Source organism: Scyliorhinus canicula, chromosome 22 (assembly GCF_902713615.1).
Source record: "Scyliorhinus canicula chromosome 22, sScyCan1.1, whole genome shotgun sequence".
Taxonomy (NCBI): domain Eukaryota; kingdom Metazoa; phylum Chordata; class Chondrichthyes; order Carcharhiniformes; family Scyliorhinidae; genus Scyliorhinus; species Scyliorhinus canicula.
Window position 1 is genome coordinate 14,195,739 of NC_052167.1, and position 23,597 is coordinate 14,219,335.

The window sequence follows — 23,597 nt, forward strand, 5'->3', positions numbered from 1 at the left end:
GCTGGTGAATAAGAAATCACGCATAATGTGCCTGGGTTTATTTTAAAGTGAACAAAATGGCTCAATTTGAGCACTTAGTCTGTAGAAATTGACCAGTCTGAGATACAAGAGGAACATCCATAAGGACAGCAGAAACTGCCTGAAGATAACTACGCTGGAAATAAATACAATTGCTGCCTTCCAATGAGTTCTACATTATTTTAACCCATCCCCCAACATCTCTTGTTCACATCACTGGCATATTATAAAAATAGTAGTGAGGACCCTGTCAACATTATGTGCACAACAACATTGCATATTCGGGCAGCACGGTGGCCTAGTGGTTAGCACAACCGCCTCACGGCGCTGAGGTCCCAGGTTCGATCCCGGTTCTGGGTCACTGTCTGTGTGGAGTTTGCACATTCTCCCCGTGTCTGCGTAGGTTTCGCCCCCACAACCCAAAAATGTGCAGAGTAGGTGGATTGGCCACTCTAAATTGCCCCTTAATAGAAAAAAATATTTGGGTAATCTAAATTTATAATAAAAAAAAACATTGCATATTCGATTAGAGAAATCTTCAGTGACAGTAACTTCGGTTTGAACAAGCCAACATTTTATGTAAATACTTATTGCTATTTGATTGTAAATTGAATCAAACCTGGAATTAAATTCCCAATCTCCGTGACAAAGTCTTGTGTAAAGTTGTAACTTCCTGCCACTAAGGATTCATTTTAGGGCAAGGAAGGGGGGAAAAAACATCAAAAGGAATTGCCACCAGGAGAAGGTGCACACACCTTTACCTATATATCCCAAATAATATTTATCAATGATATTACTGCATTTCACATATTACCAAGGAGACCATGACTCATGTCAGAGCTGGTGTAAATTTATTTTTAGTGTTACAAGAATCACTGCATCTTCCATAACTTTTTATGTTGTCGTCCATAGCTGATGTAATGAGTTGATTTCATAAAAGCTATTTAAACCTATACTGACCATAAAGCTTCACAATCATCAATGTATTTAAGATGGAGGGAACTACATTTTTGTGTCACAAAACTTTTATCGGAGCAGATTGAAGTTGACATGCACGTAGCGAAAACACTGGCCCTCACAAGGTTTTACTCTACAATCACACATAACTTTTATTGAGTTACTGCTACAAGAAAGGGGCGAGAAAAGAACCATTCTATACTTTTAGATGATATTTCACCAAATGTTAATCATGGAGGTTACAATACTTCTTCCATCTTTTCTCACCCAGTCTGTAAAGCACACTCATGTCCACAGCAGTGGGAATAAAAGAAAGAGGAATATTTATACAACACCTTTCACAATCACACTATGTCCCAAAGGTCCTTTACAGCCAGCGAAGTACTTTCTTTCGAGCACAGTCACTCTTGTAGAAAAATGTGGAAATCAATTTGTTCACAGTAAGATCCCACAAACCATGATGGAATAAAGTTCTCTGTTCCGGTGTCAAAAGGTTCTTTACTCAGAGAGTAGTAAGGGCGTGGAATGCCCTGCCTGCAACAGTAGTGGACTCACCAAAACTAAGGGCATTCAAATGGTCATTGGATAGACATGTGGATGATAAGGGAATAGTGTAGATGGACGTTAGAGTGGTTTCACAGGTCGGCGCAACATCGAGGGCCGAAGGGTCTGTACTGCGCTGTAATACACAGAATTTTTTTTTTTCCCAGTGCAGAAGGAGGCCATTCAGCCCATCGAGTCTGCACCGGCCCTTGGAAAGAGCACTCTACCTAAGCCCACACCTCCACCCTATCCCCATACTTCCACCCTATTCCCATAACCCCACCTTACCTTTTTTTTTGTTGGACACTAGGGGCAATTTATCATAGCCAATCCACCTACCCCTGCACATCTTTGGACTGTGGGAGGAAACCGGAGCACCCGGAGGAAACCCATGCAGACACGGGGAGAACGTGCAAACTCCACACAGTCAGTGACCCAAGCCGGGAATCGAACCTGGGATCCTGGCGCTGTGAAGCCATTATGCTAACCACGTGCTACCGTGCCGCCACGAATAATGCTCTATGTTCTAAAATGCTCCCGCCAGTGGAGGATTGGGGCTGGCCTATGCTGGCTAAGAGAGGCACCCAGGTGAGAGTCACATTCATTGGCCATGCAAATTTATGCATGGCAGAGAGCACACTGGTTTCCATCCAAATGTTGGTATCAGGCCAATTTGAGCAGGCAGTCTGATTGTAGCATCCAGTGGTAGGCCCTCCTCTCCCCAACAACGCAAACCTTGACCCCCTTGGTTGACAAGGTGGACACCCCCACCCCTTATCAAGAAAGGGCATTCACTCCCGCCCCCAAGAAGGGATATGCATGAGGGGACCAGACCTCCCTCCACCCTAAGTCCCATCCTTATCAGCCTCCCCCCTTCAGGCCCCACACCCTTCTATTACCAATGGTGAACTGCCACCTGGCACCATGGCACCTACACCCTTGCAGTGACACCCTAGCATGGCACAGTGGACTCTGAGGGGTGTCAACGGGTCAGTCCACAGCTCACATGGTGCAGAGTCGGAGGGGGGGTCAAGGGTCCTGGGGGTTGGATGGGCTGGGACTGTAGGTGCTGCCTAAGGAACTTTGGTGAATTACTGCAGTGCACCTTGTAGATGGTACACACAGTTGACACTTTTCATGTATAATGGAGACAGTGAATGTTTGTGGTAGGGGGAGCAAGCAAGCGGACTGCTTCGTGCTGTATGCCATCGAGCTTCTCGAGTGTTGTAGGAGCTGCTCTCATCCAGGCAAGTGGAGAGCGTTCCATTACAGATGATAGACAGACTTTGCGGGGTCAGGAGGTGGGTTACTCGCCTTCCGACTCGCGATTCCTAGCCTTTGACCTGCTCTGGTAGCAGCAGTCTTTATTTGGTTAATCCAGTTTAGTTTCTGGTCAATGGTCACCCCAAAGATGTTGATATTGTGGAATTCAGTGCTGGTAATGTCACTGAATGCAAAGTGGTGATGGTTAGATCATCTCTTGTAAGAGATGGTCATTGCCTGACACTTGTGTGCTGCGAATGTTACTTGCGAATTGTTAGCCCAAGCCTGGATATTGTCCAAGTCTTGCTGCATTTGGACATGAACTGCGTCTGTAACTGAGGAATTGGTGAATGGTGCCAAACATTGTGCAGTCATTAGCGAACATCCCCACTTCTGACCTTATGATGGAAGGTCACTGATGAAGCAACTGAAGATGGTTGGGCATAGGGCACTACCCTAAGGAGCTCCTGCAGTGAAATCCTGGAGCTGAGATGATTGACCTCCAACCTCCACAATCAGCTTCCTTTGTGTCAGGTATGACTCCAACCAGCAGATGGTTTCCCCCCTGATTCACATTGAATCCCGTTTTGCTTGGGTTCCTTGATGCCATACTCAGTCAAATCCTGCCTTCATGTCAAGGGCAGTCACTCTCACCTCACTTTTAGCATTCACCTCTTTTATCCATGTTTGAACCAAGGCTATAGTGAGGTCAAGGGCTGAGTGACCCTGGCGGAGCCCAAACTGAGCATCAGTGAGCAGGTTATTGCTAAGCAAATGCCACTTGGTAGAGCTGTTGATGACCCCTTCCATCACTTTGCTGATAAATCTGCTGTCAGCAGAATTCAACAGGCCGAATAACTCCCTTCATTCCTCCATTTCATCCTCTATTAAACCACAATCCCAAACATAGAATTCATATAAAATCTTGCATTTTTAACAATTCCCCTCAGAATTAGCAGTTCCAACCGGATCAACTTTTCATCATAATACAATCCCTTATTCCATCCTAGGGAACATTTTCTGAACTGGTTCTGATGGAACAGAAGAACTTCAAAATTCATTCTCAAGATGCGGATGTTGATGGCTAGCATTTAATGCCCATCCCTCGTTGCTCTTGAGAACGCGATGATTTTTTAAAACCAAAAATATACTTTATTCATAGAAAAATTGTAAAATTGCATTCCATAATAATTCATGGAGATTACTGTAAATGTAATAGTTGAATTTCTTCCCATACAATCTGAGGTGGTGGTGATAGGCCACCACCTTGACAAACGATGGCTAAGAGTGAATCACTCCATCTGGAGTCACAATTAGGCCAGAGTGGATAAGAACAGCAGAATTCCTTTCCGAAAGGATATCAATGAACCAAACAGGTTTTGCAACAATATGGTAGTTAAATGGACACTGCTGATACTAGTTACAAGGTGCTCGCACAGATCACACAGCCAGCTGGGGGGCTTGCCGGTAACGCCGGGATTCGGAGATTGGGGAGCCATTCTGAAAGGGTGCCCTGATCCCAAAGTTAAATTTAAGGACCCCCCTTCCCCACGGAGACCAGGAATGACCCCCCCCCCCCCCCCCGCCCACCATAACGCCAACATTGGCGAAATTCCCCTTCCTCACAATTCCGCCCATTACACATAAGACGATTCCACTCCCAATGGAGCAGGGTAAGCCACCCACCAGTACCACCTTCATGTGACCCCTCGGCACTCCCTTCCCATACTCCTTTGGCACTGCCAATGGCAGTAGCAGCGGATACTGCCAGGGTGCTGGGGCAATGTCCAGCTGCCCCTCAACGTCTGGGGCCTATAGGCACCTCTGCACACACGACATGGTGAAAACCAGTAGTGATTCGCACTGCTGTGGAGAGCAGGGGGCGGGGGGGGGGGGGGGGGGGGGAGCATGCACCATGGTCGGACGCGACAGCATCGAGTCCCATAATAATATGTAAAATTCTGGTAATATATGGGAATCAGGGGCAGGATTCTCCAATCCCGCGGCGGAGTGGTCACGCCATTGTAAACGCCGTCGCATTTTATAACGGAGTGAAACGGCCGACCCGACGACTAATTCTGGCCCGCAAAAGGGGCCAGCACGGCACTGGAGCAGTTCGCACCGCTCCAGCTGCTGATCCCCGCGCGAACTGGGTGCTGCGGGATCCACACATGCGCAGTGGCATCGGCGCCAACGCGTGCATGCGCAGTGGATTCCTTCCAGTGGATTCCCGCCGGCCCCGCGCAACATGGCGCAGGGCTACAGGGGCCGGCGCGGATGTAACGAGGTCCCCAGCCAGAGAGGCCGGCCCACCGAACGGTGGGCCCCGATCGCGGGCCAGGCCATATCGGAGGCCACCCCCCGGGGTCGTAACCCCCTTCCCCTCCCACAGGCCGCCCCCGACCCTTCCATACCAAGGTCCTGCCGGCTGAGAGCTGGTGTGGACGGCGGCAGCGGGACTCGGCGTTTCCACGAAGGCCGCTTGGCCCATCCCAGCAGGAGAATGGGCGGGCCAGCCGCATAGAATGACCCCCGACCGGCGGTGCGCCAACCACGCTGGCGCCAATGGTGACGATTCTCCAATCTGCGTGCCAGCGTCGGGGCGGCATGGCACGATTTGCGCCGGTCACGGGGTTCTCCAGCCCAGCCCAGTGCGGAGAGAATCCCACCCCCTGTTAATGCCCTGTCTGGGTTTGTACCTGATCGTGTCCCATTTTTGACCGCTCGTGAGATTTAACAACAATTAGGGGATTTGTGCCAACAGCTAATGGGGCCATGATTGCGGCTCTGATGTCTGGATCGCTTGTCAAGTGACATAATCACTGTGTTATTTGCCTGTATTAAATTTCAATCGTGAATTTGAATTTTCTATTTGTGAAAACAAATGAAGATTTGTTTTTGTAAATTTAGGGTACCCAATTATATATTTTTCCAATTAAGGGCCAATTTGGCATGCCAATCCACCTACCCTGCACATGTTTGGGTTGTGGGGGTGAGACCCACGGAGATATGGAGAGAATGTGCAAACTCCACACGGACAGTGACCCAGGGCCGTGATCGAATCTGAGTCCTCGGCACCATGATGCAGCAGTGCTAACCACTGTGTCGCATTGCTGCCCTAAATGAAGATATTTTAAACTTATTATAATCTGTCACTATTAAATTCAGCCAGTGTGAACCTACTATCTCCCATCTGCACAGACTAAAGTAATGTTTTAAAACGTTTTTAAGAATATCATTAAAAATGTGGATGAAAAGTTTGTGCCAAAAGAGAGGTGGTTAAAAAAGTCAAAGGGCAGCACGGTGGCGCAGTGGCAGCTCTGCAGTCTCATGGTGCCGAGGTCCCAGGGTCGATCCCGGCTCTGGGTCACTGTGTGTGGAGTTTGCACATTCTCCCCGTGTTTGCGTGGGTTTCACCCCCACAACGCAAAGATGTGCAAGGTAGGTGGATTGAACATGCTAAATTGCCCCTTAATTGGAAAAAATGAATTGGGTACTCTAAATTTTTTTTAAAATGTCAAGATTTATTTTTCAGGAATTACTATTATGGTGAAAATAAGAGCCATGCAGATGAACACAGAAGTAGCCATTAGGAAATAATTTGATTGGTTAACAGCTGAATACACACATCAGAGAGAAGGACAGAGTGGGACCCTGATGTGATGTCTTCCATGTTGAAACGCTTTTTGATAGGTATTGCCTATGTGGTGATATGTTGGTGAATGATACTGTACAGTTAGTAATGCGACCTCCAACCAGCTGGCGGCGTCAGACCTTGGTCACATAACATGGGACATTGGACAGTTGGTGATAGGACGTACAACAGGACAGTCGCACTTTGAGTAGCTCCCAAGCAACTGTGTCTGTGAATATATATTTTTATTTGCCATTCTTCCACATATTTGACAATAAATCTAGTGCTAGTTGAACACATATATGTTCTGTGTGTATCCTTATGAATGGTGGCACCATAGAATACAACATGGTACTTGGCGTGTTGAAAATTTGGATTTGGATTTAGATTTGGATTTGTTTATTGTCACGTGTACCGAGGTACAGTAAAAAGTACTTTTCTGCGAGCAGCTCAACAGATCATTAAGTACATGGGAAGAAAAGGGAATAAAAGAAAATACATAATAGGGCAACACAAGATATACAGTGTAACTACATAAGCACCAGCATCGGATGAAGTATACAGGATGTAGTGTTAATGTGGTCAGTCCATAAGAGGGTCATTTAGGAGTCTGGTGATAGTGGGGAAGAAGCTGTTTTTGAGTCTGTTCATGCGTGTTCTCAGACTTCTGTATCTCTTGCCCGATGGAAGAAGTTGGAAGAGTGAGTAAGCCGGGTGGGAGGGATCTTTGATTATGCTGCCCGCTTTCCCCAGGCAGCGGGAGGTGGAGATGGAGTCAATGGATGGGAGGCTAATTTAAAGGTGGCTATAGAAAAGACAAAGTAAAACCGGCTGAAGAATGAAACAAAAGGAAGAATCTTCAGCCCACCTGGTGAACTACAGCTAACTGTAACTTGGCGCAATGAATGATAGTGAAGCTCGAGACGGAAGGTTTAAAGGCACCCCACCAGCTTCACGTCTCGGGTAATGTAGACGAAAACTAGCGCATTTTTAGACAGCAGTTTGGACTCTTATGTCTCAGCCCTTGGCCTCCAGGCTCAGCCGGACGAGAGGCGCATTGCGTTGCTGCTCATGGTAGCAGATTCTCAAGCAATCGAAATCGACAATACCTTTGCGTTTGATAGAGAAGAGGAAAGCAGGAGATACGATGAGGTGATAGATCATTTTGATCGGTACTACTCTCCGAAAAAGAACAAAATGTTTCAAAGACACCTCTTCATACACGCACCAAGAAGTCCGATGAATCGTCTGACAGTTTTGCAACAGATTTGAGGTTGAAGGCCCAATCTTGGAATTTTGATCATCTGCAGTCGTCGATGATCCGGGATCAAAGAGTCTTTGGCACATCAAATAATGGGCTCCGTGAAAGATTGTTGCGCGAAGACAACCTCACACTCAAAACTGCCATCAAAATCTGCCAGGCAAGTGAGGTGTCTGCGCATTAGATCAGTAGGCTCAATTTTTAAAATGTTGGTGCTAATCTCAAAGAAGACGCTGCCGCCATAAGCATGGTGATGCAGTCAAAAAGAAATGTGCTTTCCATGCGGGCAGTCATTTTTAAAGCACTAGGATGCCATTTAAAAAGAAAGGCAGTCTCAGTGCAAGCGGCCATTTTGAGCACCCCATTACGCTGCCTCACAAGAAACGCGGTCTCGATGCGGGTAGCCATTTTGAGCGGCCGACCAGATCCGCCATTTTCTGCCAGAATTGTGGCAACAGACACTTGCCACAATGATTTCCTGCACTGCGAAATATTTGTTGCGAGTGTGGTGGGACAGATCATTTTGCAAGGCGATGGTTGCCCGAACAGAATCGAAGAGTCTAGGTACAGATAAATGCACCAAAGTCAGGGCTAATGTGTGCATGATCTCAGAAAGGGACACAAAGGGCTTGACCAGCCAAAGAAAAAAATCTGCTCTCACTGTAGCGAGGCGAACAGGAGGATCATAGAGAACAGATGGACAATTCCGTTACTTATTATTGGCACACCATTTAACTGTAAGCTCGACACAGGAGCAAGGGTCAATCTTATCCCACTATCAGCAGTGGAACGCCTGAAAGTCAGGGTTACAATGGTCCCACGGGCGGTGTTCCTGAAGGATTACAATGGTCATCAGATCATGACCTTAAGAGCACGTGAGCTTGAAGTTACGTTCAATAACAGAACGCGCAGGATAATGTTCTCCATAGTAGAGACAGAGCGTGAGTCGCTCATTTGGTGTGGCGGCCTGTGAACAGCTTGGGCTCGTCAATCGGGTGTGCATGGCAGACAGCATGGCACCCTGCTGCCATATCTCTGTTGAGTCCATCATGAAGGACTATCCGGAGGTTTTTCAATGATTTGGCACTCTGCTTTTCACATATTGTATCCAGCTAAAGGAGCATGCGAAGCCGGTCGTGCACACACCCAGACGTATGCCTGCTCCGCTGAAGGACAAGCTGAAGATTTGGGAGTTGTCAGGTGCATCGAGGAGCCCACGAATTGGGTCAACACCATGCTGTGTGTAAAGAAGCAGAATGGTGACCTCAGGATATGTATGGACCCCAAGGATCTCAATCTTAATATGAAGAGGGAGCATTATCCGATACCAAAGAAGGAAGAGATAGCGTGCAAAATGGCTGGAGCGATGCGGTTCTGGATTCTGGCAGCTGAAGCTCAACAACGTGAGCACCAGATTACATATGTTCAACACACCCTTCAGGCACTATTGCTTCCTGCGAATGCCGTTCGACATTATTTCGACATCTGAAATTTTCCATCGTGCCATGGAGGTATGTAGTAGAAGGATTACCAAGCGTTTGGGTCTATGTTGATGATATCATCATCTGGGGGCCCACATATGAAGAGCATGATGAAAGACTGCTGCAAGTACTGCAAAAGGCAAGAATAAATAGCCTCAAGCTAAATCAGACCAAGTGCCAAATTGGGGTGGATACCAACACATTCTTAGGAGATAGGCTGTCGGCAAAAGGTGCGCAGCCAGATGGTGAAAAGATCAAGTCCATTCCAACAATGCCACAGCACACAGACAAACAAGATGTCTTATGTGTACTTGGCATGATAAATTTTGTGGGCAGATTTATTCCCAACCTGACCTCCAAAACACCCTTGTTGCGAGACTACAATAAAGAAGGCTGTAGCTTTTAAATGGTCACCCAAACACGAGCAGAAGTGGCAGGAGCTGCATATCACGCTAACGACAGCGTCAGTCCTTGCTTTTATCGACCCGACAAAAAAGACAAAGGTCTCGCCTGCTGCGTCTCAGGATAGCTTTGGAGCGGTGCTTCTGCAGCAGGATGCAGATGACAACTGGCTGCCGGTAGCATATTCATTGCGAGCGATGACTGAAACAGAGCGTAGATATGCACAGATCAAAAAGGAATGCTGGTCACGGGTCTGGAGAAGTTTCATGATTGTGTGTGTGGGCTGCCTACGTTCCTGGTAGAAACTGACCACAGGCCACTTGTTTCCATCTTACAATAATGTTATGTCAAATGTCCCAAGAATACAATGCCTTATGATGAAGCTCCAGCGCTATGACTTTGACCTAAATATACGCCAGGAAAGTACTTTGCAGTCACTGACATGCGCTCTCTAGCCACGGGCATCAAAGCGGTACGCCTGGTGGAAGACGATATTCAGCTTCATGTCAATTTTGTGGCGTCGCTTCCGGTCTCAGATGAAAAATCGCTCCTGATAAAGGCAGAAACAGCTAAGGATGTAGTACTGCAAAAGCTGCTCAAATGAGAGTGTTGGTCCAAAGGTTCCTGCTCTGGGTACTACAATGTACAATCGGAACTCAGTGAGGTGAATGGTCTTCTCCTAAGGCAGCACAGAAACATCACCCCACATTCTTTGAGGTCGCTAACGCTTAAGAAACTCCATGAAGGGCATCTGGGCATTGAAAAATGCAAGCACAGGGCCCGCGACATGATCTATTGGCCAGGCAATACCCAGGATATTACAGTATGGCCAACCACTGTGACACATCTCAGAAGTTCCAATGTCGGCAGGCTAAAGAACCGATGCAGGTGGGGGACAACACTGCAAGTGATGAATCCAGTGGAAGAGCTGGGGTGCAATACCAAATCTGAGAACCACATGATGCATATACCAGAGCCAATAATCAACGACGAATCCGGAACAACAAATGTAGAAGAGCAGAAACAACAACACCAGAAGAAAGTGGGGCACGCTCACTGAGTCAGCCAGTATTCAGAGGGTTGACCAGATTGCGGCGCAAGCTGGATAGACTGATCTTATAACAGGATGTTTAAAACCATCATGATTTTGTAAATATGAAAACAAATGATGTCTCTGCATATTATAAGTAATGGTTCTGTATGTAAATGTTGATATCTTCAAAGGAACGGGGATGTGGTGATATGTTCATAAATTATACTGCACACAGTTCGTAATGCGACCTCCAATCAGCTGGTGGCGTCAGACCTTTGTCATGTGACATGGGACACTGGGCAGTTGGTGATAGAACATGCAACAGGACAGGCACATTTAGAGTAGCTCCCAAGTAACTTTGGCTGGAACTATATATTTTTGTTAGTCAGCCTTCCATGCGCTTGACAATAAATCATCATGCTAGTTGAACACATATATGTTCTGTGTGTATCTTTATGAACGGCACCACAGAACACAACAGTCTAGACCAATACAAGAACGATTACTTGGAAAATGGGCTGGAAAACTCCCAGGAACTGTGGATATGTGGCGGAGTAGGCACTATGATGTCATCAGGAGGAGAAAAATATGGCAAAAAATACTTCCTGCTTGAACAGGAAGAACCAAATGAGGCGCAGGATTTTTTTTGTTACAATATTAATACATATTGGTTTTATATTTACCAAATATCTCTTCATGTAAGTCAGAAAATGTAGAAAGATTTCAAATATTATTTATATTCAGTCACATGTATTTTCTGAACAAATTCTAAGATTATCTATGGCGTTTTGGTGCTGTTACAATTGTATATATAAAAAAAGTCTGTGTCCTAGACTTACATCCTCTCCCACCCGAGGGCACTGTGGTAGTTAAGTCCTCACAGGCCTCACTGAAAATGAATTTAGCTAATTTAAAACTTCCAGCAACCAGCAATAACTTTAGTTTTTGTCAAAAATGATTAACTGCATTATTATTAATGCAATGAACAATGATGACTGAAAAACGGAACTCTATGCACCAAGTATAACTCAGCTCTAAAATATTAGGATCCATTATGTCATTGTACAGGGACCAGAAATTTAATGCTGAGCACTCAAAATTATATAATTCATGCTAATTCAAAAAATGCTAGTGATGCTTATAGTGTCAGCATTAAACTTTTGTTACCTCTCATCACCAAAATACATTAGTTGAGATGTATGCTGAAGACATAGCTATTTCTAAAATCTCATTGCAATCTCAAAGGCTTCACACATTTCCCAATTAATTCAAGAACAAATATTACATATTAATTTATTCCTTTTACCTCCTCATTAGCTGTTAGCAGTTAGACTAATGGCAGAAATGGAGCATGGCTCCAAAGTAATTTTCAAATCAAATGAGATTTTTTTTTCAAATTCCAAAAGTAGCATTTTAATCTGTAAATGTTCATTTGTGCAGCAACTTCATTTAGACATTAAAATTATCTAAATGACAAAAATTCTCTTTTCCATTTCTATTAGAATCAAACAGTAGCAGAAACCTCAGCCCTGCACTTTTTGACAGTCAAATTACAGAATAAAATGAAAAATGCCATTAAGCCCATAGGTTAAAAAGTGTCAAGAACACTTTAAAGAGATATCCCATTTAACTTCAATATATGCATTAAATGTCACTAATGTGTTATTTATCATGTGTAATCAGACAAAGAAATACAGAGTCCTGTTGAAATAAAATACTCCTGAATTCAGCATGTAACATCTCCAAAGAAATCAATGTTATTCATATAAAATCACAACAATAAAGCTGACTTCCTTGCTTCAATCCAGATGTTTTCATGATTTAAATTGAGAATGAATGATTTCCTGTCGCAAAGTAAAATTCCAAAGTATAATATCTAAACGGACAAAATGTCGTCATACTCCCCATAATCCGACCTTTGTTTGAAGACAAGAGTCCCTTAAACTCTCATTTAGAAGGGAATTATTATTGACCTAGTAAACATTAACCAATTTCATACCAGTTTACTGCAACGTCAATAGAAATTTTGATTGATGACTACACAGAGGTAAAACCACCAACTTTCATTCGATGTTAAGATCACTGATAAATATGCTTCAATTGATGTCAACAGCATCATATTCACATTATAATGGAAAAAATCTATTCAACATAAAACTCGAGGTAACTTATTCTGTAACACAGGGTATCACAGTTACATTTGTACATTCATTGGAAATAGTACCAAGAATAGGAAAAATGTCACATGTATAGTGTTTTTGTTCACATGATTCTAGATATAATGTTTATTCACTTTGTACTTGCATATAAATCATCATTACACTGCAAAAAGGTGGGTGAAATTTTTATCTCTACCCACACACCTTCCTTAAGCCACCAAAGTATCAGTCCGATGACTTCTCAATACCCTTCACATCTTTTATCCAACACAATTTCTGAATCACAAAGAGAATACCCGAATGAGAAAAGTTCCTAATCTTCTCATCTAGTATCCCTGTTTATATATCACAAATTGCACATATACCATGAACTATACATCAATATTAGACCGGAGGTGTTATTCAGTGCCAAATCATTTTCAGAGCATGAGAGTCTACTCATTTGCTGAAACGTGTACAGGTTGTTATGCAGCTCAATAATAACATTATTCAGAAGATATTCCACCTTTAAATCTTAAATGCAAAACTGAATTCAAAATTATGGTAATAAGCACCATAACTGTCAGACTAACAAAAAAACAAAAGTTCTGAAATTGCATATTATTATAAAGATGTTTAATGGGAGTCAACTTCCTTGCTCTGCTACTTTAGTGTATGGGGTCATCCAATAAAAACACAAGAGCAATGAGAATTCTATGCATTAGCATGTTTCCTAATGTTCTGCAATCAATTGTCCATGTTTCAGCTGAGTTTCATTCATCAGGAAGGAAAAGACCATCATTACCAGCCAGAATTCCTGAGATTTTTTTATGACTCCTATATTTGCCTCAGTATTGATGCTCAGATTTCTAACTGGAGGTCACCACACAACTCTTTGCGCACCCATTTTACATAAATAATATCCTGACAGTTGTGTTTCTTTTGTACACAACAGGAAGGACCCAATTTTTTACATTAGCTTTATCTCGGTTGTCTTGCTCAATTAGCACTTCTGGGGCTTACGATGATGAAAATCAGTTATGCTGTCCTACTTCTAACTCCTTCTGAAAATTCACTTGTAAACAAGATTGGACTCAAATAACCAACATTCACTGCCTTACACATGTATGGATATCTAGATAGTGTACTAGAGTATGTATTAGAGAATCTATCATAGCAAGGATTCATAACCTTCAATAGAAGATAAGAACAGAAGACAGAATAAGTGAAATTTCAGTTAAGAAAAAATAAAGCTAATCAAAATTAAGTCTTGAACTTTCAAGAATTGAGTAGGCTCCCAATTCGACAAGGACTAGGAGCGGATTTAGCACAGGGCTAAAGATCTGGCTTTGAAAGCAGACCAAGGCAGGCCATCAGCACGGTTCAATTCGGGTACCAGCCTCCCCGAACAGGTGCCGGAATGTGGCGACTAGAGGCTTTTCACAGTAACTTCATTTGAAGCCTACTTGCGACAATAAGCGATTTCATTTCATTTTGTTTCATTTCATTTTCAATAAGGAGCTAAGGCTCAAGAAAATGATCCAAATGGGTCTTGAAAGTGAAATTAAATAATAGGCATGCCATATTTTGACTCTCTAGTATTACGGATATGTTTTGTGGATGCACTGCTAAGTTGGCTTTATAAGGTTTAACTTGTTCTTGCTTCATTCCTTATCTACTATCGGTTTCACCCCTTAGCCATCAATTTTTAAAAAATGTTTGTATTCTCACATGCCCCTATTATTTTGATACATTTGCCTTAATTAATGCACCTTGAAAACGTGGGCTCACCAAAGGCACAAGATGCAGACCACTGTTTTGGATGTGACGGAAAGAGTATAAAAATGGAGTCTTCTATGTTTAGCTATGCACCAACTGAAATCATGAGTGGAATATTCCCGTAATTTGTCAGAGTGCCAGAATCTAACTGGAAACTGCTGTGTGTCTTGCCAGATGCACAGTCGAGTTTCAGACCAGATCTTCAGTTACTCTTGACAAAAAGAAGTCTGGGGTGTGGTTTATGCCATCAGTCTGGCAGGATGGCTCCACAGAGATTGGGACGCCATCTTTTTTTTTTTAAATTTAGAATATCCAATTCATTTTTTCCAATTAAGGGGCAATTTAACGTGGCCAATCCACCTAACCTGCACATCTTTGGGTTGTGGGGGTGAAACCCACGCAGACACAGGGAGAACTTGCAAACTCCTCACAGACAGTGACCCAGGGCCGGGAATCGAACCCGGGTCCTCAGCGCCGTAGGCAGCAATGCTAATCACTGTGCCACCGTGCCGCCCTGGGACGCCATCTTTAAAGGGCATTTAGAGGCCAATAAATCTCGCGAGATGACGCGGTGGATGCCTCGCGAGATCTAATGTGATCTCGTGAGATGTTGCAATCTGATTCTGTCCTCACTGGTGAGTATTTAGCCTCACTTAAATATGTCCACGCCAGAGTAACCCAAGGCGCGGGATAGAACACCGGATAAACACAAACGTGGACCAGGCATAACAACACCTTGGGGGAGGGGATGGTCTCTCAGGCCATCGGAGGCCCCCGGGTGCCGGGCAAGGTGTTACAATGGTACTCCTGCTGCCATCAGAGCACCTTGGCACTGCCAGCCTGGCACCTTGGAACTGCTACCTGGGAACCCTGGCATTCCCACACTGGCACTGCGAGGGTGCAGGTGTACACTGCGAGGCTGGAATGGGCACTACTAGGGTGCGCGTGTAAGGGTGCCCTGCTATTAGGAGGTCGTGTGAGGGGGGCTTGAAGACCCCCTAACAAATACGCAGGGATGCTAGGGGAATCCGGAGGCAGCACTGGAGGGTGAGGTGTTACAAATGGTGCCCCGATCTCTTCCTGTACTGGTGAGCTGAGCTGAGGTTGTCAGTGCAGGAAATGAAGGTAAGTGCGTCCTCGGCATGGGAGTGGGGGTGCGGTTCCTCATGAGGCCAGAAACAAAAAAGCCCCGTTTGATAATGTGGTCATTGTCAGTGCTGCAGGCACTAAGAAACACCCTGCAAAACACGCCCAAAACGGGACTCTTTTTTTCCCGATAGATCGCGCCCAAGGTTTCTAACTTGGAGCTGTCTCCATGGTTGCTTGTATACACTGCTCTGTCCAATGCGAGATTGGCCCCTAGGTGCAGGTCACGTGTTTTCATATATCTCTGTCTGTGGCTCTGTCAGACCCACATTAACCTGATACGTGCCAGATTCAATACTCTTCTCTTCCCCGTGTCTTCATCCAATGTATTTCAGGTAATTCTAGTCCATCCCTTTGCATTTACATTGTTATTACTACCCATCAGCCCGCTCCAAGTCTCTGAATTCATAGGTTCAGATGGTCTAGAGGGTTTATTGCCCTTCTGTATCTCGTCCACATTACTGTCGGAGGAGTGCTAGGCTCTGGTAGTGCAAGTAAACTGTTGACCAAACAAAGGAGTTTGTTAGCTTGTTGACCTGTCATTTTAACCAGACCTGAAGCAATCATGTATCTAAGGATTCTTTTTCTCCAAAGTTCTAAATTATGTGATTGGTCTGACCTTGGATAAGTAAATTGATCTGCAAGAGTGCAATTCTGATCCGTGGTTGAAAAATGTTGAAGTGTCGGTTTAGCTTTAAGAGGTTGCTGAAATTAAACACAGCATCAGCTTTAGTTTGAAGACAAGTGTTTACCTGTGCTTGCCAGTCACTCAGTCTTGAACCAAACTCTCCCGGCGGAGGATCTTGCTCCAATGGAAGGATGCGAGGCCCCCAAGCGAGGAGGCCTGGATCAATGATATGGCGGGGTTCATTAAATTAGAGAGGGTGAAATTTGCCCTGAGAGGATCAGTACAAGGGTTTTTCAGGCAGTGGCAGCCTTTCTTGGACTTCCTGGCGGAACGGTAGGGAAATAGGCCGACAGCAGCAGCAACCCGGGGGGGGGGGGGCGCGTTTGGATTGGGGGGAGGGAGAACTGTGTACATGGGTATGTGGGATGTGGCGGGTGCTATCTCTTTCCCTTTTGTTGTTTGGGTGATCTGTTGTTTTTTTTTCTTTTTCTCTAAACCCTGGCCCATAACAACATGTTCTGGGCATGTCCGAAGCTTAGGGGATTTTTGTAGGGGTTTGCAGATGTCATGGCCACGGTGTTAAAAATTTGACAAAGAGTCGGGGGCTTTGACAAAGAGACATCGGACTCGAAATGTTAGGTATTTTCTCTCCCTACAGATGCTGCCAGACTTGCTGAGATTTTCCAGCATTTTCCCTTGCGTTTCAGATTCCAGCATCCACAGTAATTTGTTTTTATCCAGTGTTAAAAACAAGGTTGGCACTGAGTCCAGAGGTGGCGAATTTCAGGGTGTTGGAAGACCCGGGAATCCAGGAGGAGAAAGAGGCAGACGTTCTGGCCTTTGCTTCCCTGGTAGCCCAGAGACGGATACTATTAGCTTGGAGGGACTCAAAGCCCCCGAAGTCGGAGACCTGGCTATCGGACATGGCTAGCTTTCTCTGTTTGGAGAAAATCAAGTTCGCCTTGAGAGGGTCACTGTTAGGGTTCGCCCGGAGATGGCAACTGTTTGTCAGCTTCTTTGCGGAAAATTAATCGTCAGCAGAAGGGGGGGGCGGGGGGATTAGTTTAGCTTAGAGTAGGGGGTTAATACAGGTGGGACCTGTAAGGAAGGGAGACGGCTTTCGCACTATGTTTATAGTCTCATGTACATTGTTCATTTTGTTGTTACAATACCAAGTATACCTCAATAAAATGCTTATTAAAAAAAAAATAAAGTGCATTGGCAAAAGTGTGATTCTAGCAGAAAAAAAGTCAAAAGAAGAAATAGTACAGAACGGAAAAGGCTCAATAATGCATGACGTTTAATATATAGTGAAAACTTATGAGGAAAATATATGTCAAAAAATGTGCAAATTATCCATGCTTGCAGGCTGTTTCTAGAAATTTCACTTTTTTGAATCTGTGAAAGGTTATTGGAAAAATGTTTGTTGTACACTTCTGGAGTTATGCATGGAAGCTTTATCGCTTAGTATGTAGTTTCATTTTATGATTTATTTAAATAAAGTCTGCATAAGTGAACAGACATATTTCTCTTATTGGAAAATAAGACAGAGCTGTTGGCTTTCAGTCAAAGAAATTGAAAGTGTTTTTCTGCTTTGAGCAGGAAGAAGCATTTCCAATCAAATTAGCACCATACAGCTCATTGGAACATTGTTTGCCTTATTGTCAAAAAATGACTCAAGTCCAACATACTGACAAGCTTTCAGAAAAATGACTAGTATAATTATGTTTTGATGTTATCAGTATTTATATATTTTCTTTCCTAATGGTATGTCACAGCCATCCTTCGACATATTTATACTTGCCTTTTGCCTTGATCAAAAATGGCAGCACATTTTAAAATATGGCACACCATCAGCTGCCGAGATACCGAGATATACATGAATGACATTCAGCTTTATGTAATGCATTTTCATTGGCTGTGAATTCTAATAGTGTAGTTTTTATTCCCACTTTTCAGTCGACATTGCAAAGTGTCACTGAAAATGGATGAGAAAAAAATACCTTTAAAGAAAACTCATAACATAAAGAATCAGATATCCCAAGAATAACTTAAATTTATTTTTATTTGGAAATGTTCTCAAACATTTATGATGTTGTTGTACTCATCCTATGCTGCTGGTAAGTTTTTTATCTCCTTAATTTTCCTACTTTCCAATATTGGAAGTATTTCAGAGAACATTTAAAATAGTCGCTAGGTAGTCCAGAACTTGAATATTGCTGAAAAGAGGCATGCTGATGAAGTTTATCACACGGACAAAAGAACTGAATGCCAGTGCTGAGGTGAGAGTGACTGTGCTTGACATCAGGGCAACATTTGGCCAAGTATGGCGTCAAGGAGCCTTCGCAAAACTGGAGTCAATGGAAACCAGGGGGGGAAATTCCTGGTTGGAGTCACACCTGGCACAAAGGAAGATGGTTGTGGTGATTGGAGGTCAATCATCTCAGCTCCAGGACATTACTGCAAGCACTTCTCAGGGTAGTGTCCTAGGTCCAACCATCTTCAGCTGCTTCATCAATGACATTCTTTCTCTCATAAGGTCAGAAATGTGAAGGTTCTCTACGGACTGCACAATGTTCAATATCACAGGCAGGACAGGCAGATGGGCAAAGGGGGCGGGGTTGCATTGTTAGTCAGGAATGAAGTTAAATCTATAGCAAGGAGTGATATAGAATCAGAAGGCATTGAATTTCTGTGGGTAGAGTTAAGGAATCGCAAAGGTAAAAAGACCCTGATGGGAGTTATGTACAGGCTCCCTAGCAGTAGTCAGGATGTGGGGCAGAAAATAAATCAGGAGATAGAGAAGGCATGTGAAAAAGCTAATATCAAAATAATCATGGGCAACTTCAATATGCACGTGGACTGAGAAAATCAAGTTGGTAGTGGATCCCAAGAAAGGGAATTTGTGGAATGTTTAAGATATGTTTTTTGGAGCAGCTTGTGGTAGAGCCCACTAGGGAACAGGCAATTCTGGATTTAGTCATGTGTAATGAGGCAGACTTGATTAGGGATCTTACGGTGAAGGAATCCTTAGGGAGCAGTAACCACAATATGATAGAATTTACCCTGCAGTTGAGAGGGAGAAGCTGGAGTCAGGTGTAACGGTATTACAATTAAATAAGGGTAACTACAAAGACATGAGGGAGGAGCTGGCCAGAGTTGATTGGAAAAGGAGACTAGCAGGGAAGACAGTGGAACAGCAATGGCAGGAGTTTTTGGGGGTTATTCAGGAGGCACAACAGAAGGAGGAGGAAACATGTTTAGGGCAGGACAAAGCATCCATGGTTGGCGAGGGAAGTCAAGGACAGCATAAAAGCAAAAGAAAAACCATACAAAGTGGCAAGGATTAGAGGGAAGCAAGAGGACTGGTAATCATTTCAAAGCGAGCAGAGGACAACTAAAAAAGCAATAAGGGGAGAGAAGATGAAATATGAGTGCAAGTAATATAAGAGAAGATAGGAAGAGTTTCTTTCAATATATAAAAGGTAAGAGAGAGGCAAAAATAGACATTGGACCACTGGACAACGTGGCTGGAGAAGTAATAATAGAAAACAGAGAAATGGCAGACAAACTGAATAGCTATTTTGCACCAGTCTTCATGGTGGAAGACACCAGTGGGATGCCAGAGCTCCAGGAGAATCAGGGGGCAGAGGTGAGTGCAGTGGCCATTACTAAGGAGAAGGTTCTGGGGAAACTGAAAGGTCTGAAGGTGGATAAGTCACCTAGACCGGATGGACTACACCACAGTGTCCTAAAAGAGATAGCTGAGGAAATTATGGAGGCATTGGTGATGATCTTTCAGGATCACTGGAGGCAGGAAGGGTCCCAGAGGACTGGAAAGTGGCTAATGTAACACCACTGTTTAAGGAAGGAAGGGAGGCAGAAGACGGGAAATTATAGGCCGGATAGCCTGACTTCGGTCATTTGTAAGATTTTAAAGTCTGTTATTAAAGATGAGATCGAAAGTACTTGGAAGTGCATGGTAAAATAGGACTGAGTCAGCACGGCTTTGTCAAAGGGAGGTCATGTCTGACAAATCTGTTAAGAGTTCTTTGAGGAGGTAACAAGGAAGTTTGACAAAGGAGAAACAGTGGACGTAATTTATTTAGATTTTCAGAAGGCCTTTGACAAGGGGCCGCATAGGAGATTGTTTAGTAAGTTAAGAGGCCATGGTGTTAAGGGTAAGATCCTGGCATGGATAGAGGATTGTCTGACTGGCAGAAGGCAGAGAGTGGGGATAAAGGGGCCTTTTTCAGGATGGCAGGATGACTAGTGGTGTGCCTCAGGGGTCTGTGCTGGGACCACAACTTTTCACAATATGCTTTAATGATCTGGAGGAAGGAACTGAAGGCGCTTTTGCTAAGTTTGCAGATGATACAAAGATCGGTAGAGGGACAGGTAGTATTGAGGAAGCAAGGGGGATGCAGAAGGTTTTGGACAAGCTAGGAGAATGAGCAGTGAAGTGGCAAATGAAATACAATGTGGAAAGGTGTGAGGTAATGCATTTTGGAAGGAGGGGTTTAGGCATATTTTCTAAATGGGGAAATGCTTAGGAAATCAGAACCATAAAGGGACTTGGGAGTCCTTGTTCACGATTCTCTTAAGGTTAACGTGCAGGTTCAGTTGGCAGTTAAGAAGGCAAATGCAATGTTAGCATTCATGTCAAGAGGCCTAGAATACAAGACCAGAGATGTACTTCTGAGGCTGCATAAGGCTCCGGCCAGACCCCATTTGGAGTATTGTGAGCAATATTGCGAGGGCCCCGTATCTAAGGAAGGATGTGCTGGCCTTGGAAAGGGTCCAGAGGAGGTTCACAAGAATGATCCCTGGAATGAAGAACTTGTCGTATGAGGAACGGTTGAAGACTCTGGATCTGTACTCATTAGAGTTTAGAAGGATGAGGGGGGATTTTATTGAAACTTACAGGATGCTGTGAGGCCTGGATAGAGTGGACATGGAGAGAATGTTTCCACGTAGGAAAAACTAGAACCAGAGGACACCATCTCAGACTAAAGGGACGATCCTTTAAAAAAGGGACGAGGAGGAATTTCTTCAGTGGTGAATCTGTGGAATTCTTTGTCGCAGAAGGTTGTGGAGGCCAAATCACTGTGTGTCTTTAAGACAGAGATAGATAGGTTGTTGATTAACAAGGGGACAGGGGTTATGGGGAAAAGACAGGAGAATGGGGATGAGAAAATATCAGCCATGATTGAATGGCGGAGCAGACACGATGGGGCGAGTGACCTAATTCTGCTCCTATGTCTTATGTTCTTATAGTCTTATCATTCACAATTCCTCAGGCACTGAAGCAGTCCATGTCCAAATGCATCTTGGACATATCTAGGCTTGGGCTAACAAGTGGCAAGTAACATCCATGTCACACAAGTGCCAGGCAATGACCATCTCCAACAAGAGCTGATCGAACCACCGTCCCATGACAGTCAATGGCATTAACATCACTGAATCCCCCACTATCAACATCCTGGGGGTTACCATTCACCAGAAACTGAATTAGACTAGCCATATGAATACTGTGACTACCAGAGCAGGTCAGAGGCCAGGAATCCTGCAGCAAGTAACTCAACTCAAGATTCCTCAAAGCCTGTCCACCATCTACAAGTGTAATGGAATACTCTCTACGTTCCTGGATGAGTGCAGCTCCAACAACACTCAAGAAGCTTCACACCAACCAGAACAAAACAGCCCATGTGATTGCTACCCCTTCCATAAACATTTACTCCCTTCACTACCGACAAATAGTAGCAGCAGTGTGAACCACCGACAAGATGCAGTGCAGGACCACACCAAGGCATCACCTTCCAAACCCACAACCCACTACTATGTAGAAGGACAAGAACAGCAGATACCTGGGAACATCATCACCTGGAGATTCCCCTTACAGTCACTCACCATCCTGACTTGGAAATATATTGGTCGTTCCTTCATTGCCACTGGGTCAAAATCTTTGAATTCCCTCCTTAACTTGTCTATCAGTGTACCTACACCTAAGGTACTGCAGTGGCTCAAGAAGGCAGCTCACACCACCTTTCCCAAGTGTAACTAGGATTGGGCAATCTAGCCGGCAATGCCCAAATCCCATGAAGAATTTTTAAAAATACCAGAAATATATACCTTTCAGGTGTTGCATTCCCTTAGGTGTTGGATACTTGTAAGCTTCCTATGTTTGACAAGCATTCTCTTTATGCTGAACTCACTTCAACTAATTTTTAGTATAAATAAGCCAGCCTTTTCTGCCCTTTGTTTAAGCGGGTTATATATTTTCAGTTCTTCACTCCTTTGTTTTACCTGCTGTTGCTGATGCTTCACACAATAACAGAGATTTGAAATTTAACTTTCTCAATATCTAATTCTCTTTTAGAGGTATTTTTCGCCTCTGTAGATTATCAACTGTGGCCCAGTTAGAAGCACATCTGTTTAATTATGTTGTCGGTTCAAGTTTAGGGCTTAAGAACAATCAAGTTCTATGCTAAGGGAGAGCAGCCCTGTCAAGGTGGCGTCTTTTGGATGAGACGTTAAACTAGGGCCCTGTCTGCTTCCTCTGATAGGTGTAAAAGGTCCCTTGGCACTATTTCAAAGGAGAATGGGAGAGTCATTCTTGGCATCCTGGCCAATATTTTACCAACTTCACCAAATCAGATCATCTCGTTGTTCCTATTTTGTTGTTTGTGGGAGCTTGCTGTGCATAAATTGGCTGCCACATTTCCTAAATTACTAAAATTACTTCAAAAGTGCTTAATTTGCTATAAAGTGCTCTGGAATGTTTGGTCATGAAAAGGTCTATATAAATGCAAGTCTCTAATTTTTTAACAATGGTTTGCGGCCAAGTATTCCAGATTCTAAACAAACCCTGAGCAAATGTTTTTTCTGAGAACTTATTTACCTTAATCATGCTTTAATATTGAAGGCATCCGGCTAAACTCTCTGGTGATAAAGGCCCCAAATTCTTAACGGTTTCTTCATCTCTAAACACTCATTCCTGGTAACATCCTCGTGGATTAATGTTGCACCTTTCTCATTACTTTTATATCCTAATGCTCAAACTGTCCACAATGCTGCACATGTAGCCAAAGATCTTGCACAAAGTTCACAATACTTCCTTGATTTATACTCTTATACCTCCAAGTACAAACCAACTGTTTGGTTTGCCTTTTGTTATGGCTTCATATATTCCTGTTGCCACATTTGAATTGCTTACCTGCACACCAGGATTTCTCTATTCAATTGAAAAAAGTATTCAATCCAAGAATATGGAAATAACATACATGCAAAATTCATGGGTGCTTTACTTTAGGC

At 43.9% G+C, this 23,597-nt stretch overlaps 1 protein-coding gene across 4 annotated transcripts in view; it reads right to left on the reverse strand.

Annotated features, from left to right (window-relative positions):
• lrmda (leucine rich melanocyte differentiation associated) overlaps positions 1-23,597 on the reverse strand; it is a 1,080,961-nt gene that overhangs the window by 340,511 nt on the left and 716,853 nt on the right. The gene's annotated exons all lie outside the window — the stretch shown is intronic.